General features: G+C 59.9%; 1 non-coding gene across 1 annotated transcript; it reads right to left on the reverse strand.

Annotated features, from left to right (window-relative positions):
- Nucleotides 1-480: 480 nt before the first annotated feature.
- On the reverse strand, nt 481-633 carry LOC142795238 (5.8S ribosomal RNA). Its single transcript, XR_012892877.1, has one exon. It is a non-coding gene; the product is annotated as a 5.8S ribosomal RNA (ribosomal RNA).
- Between the last annotated feature and the right edge of the window lie 445 nt (nt 634-1,078).

Raw genomic sequence — 1,078 nt, forward strand, 5'->3', positions numbered from 1 at the left:
GCACGGCCCCGCAGCGTGTTCGAGCGCCCGGTCTACGGGACACCCTGCTTACTTCGAGGGCAACAAGCGCAACGCAAGGCTGCGATCTCGCGCACTTTGCGCACGGCTGGAGAAGCTTTGCTGGCCGGCTTTCGCTCCTCGTGTTTACCGTGCGTTAAAGTTGCGCGTCCGTGGCTCTCGCAGCTCTTGCGCGCCCGGTCGCAGAGAGGAGTACGCAACCTCGACCGCACTTTCCCTGCAGGCTTCCTTCCGACTCGAAGTCCTGCGGCGGTCTCAACGAGGTGCCACATCCTCAATGCAGTCGGTCGCCCCCGTTTCGGTTGGGCTCTGGCACGACGGTCGCCACCGTCTCGCCCTTGAGTGGCCGCTGTTGGCGCTCGCTGTGAGGTGTTCAGCGTGCTGTCCGTGTTGCCGACGCGGTCAAAACGAGTCGACGGCTCACGTTCCCTTGTGCGCCGAAGGCTCTCTTGATATGTGATCCGACCCTCAGACAGACGAAGCCAAGGGAAGACCCAAGGCCGCAATGTGCGTTCAAAGAATCAGTGCTCAGTGTGTCCTGCAATTCACACCAAGTCTCGCAGCTGGCTGCGTTCTTCATCGACCCGAGAACCGAGTGATCCACCGCTTAGAGTCGTGAAAAAGTGTTTGTTCAATTCCGTACAGTCAAAACCAAACGTTTCTGGCACTCGGCCAAACAGTGGCCAAGAAGGGCGCTTTTCAGCGCACGCTTGGACTCCAAAACTCTGCCGCGCCTTTTTCGGCTGCCGCAAATCGAGCAAACGGTGTGTTTCGGACGGCGTTTCGCTTCCGCTACTTGCGAGTGCTTTCGTGGTCCACCCCTCTATAAATACTCGGGAGGCGTCGAAGCCGGTTCTCCAAGCCGGACCCGTAGGTATCGTTGTGTGCTCGCTCTCATTGGCCCGCCTAACCAGAAAATGCCTGCGGTACACCCATTTGGATAAGAGTGCACGCAGATGCGGGCCTCGACGGCTACACATTTCCTCGGGCGGCCGCCTCCCGGCCTCCGTGGAGCGCGGGATGCACGGTCCCATCGACAAGCCTCTCCCGTTTTTACCGT

Source organism: Rhipicephalus microplus, unplaced genomic scaffold, assembly GCF_043290135.1.
Source record: "Rhipicephalus microplus isolate Deutch F79 unplaced genomic scaffold, USDA_Rmic scaffold_590, whole genome shotgun sequence".
Lineage (NCBI taxonomy): Eukaryota > Metazoa > Arthropoda > Arachnida > Ixodida > Ixodidae > Rhipicephalus > Rhipicephalus microplus.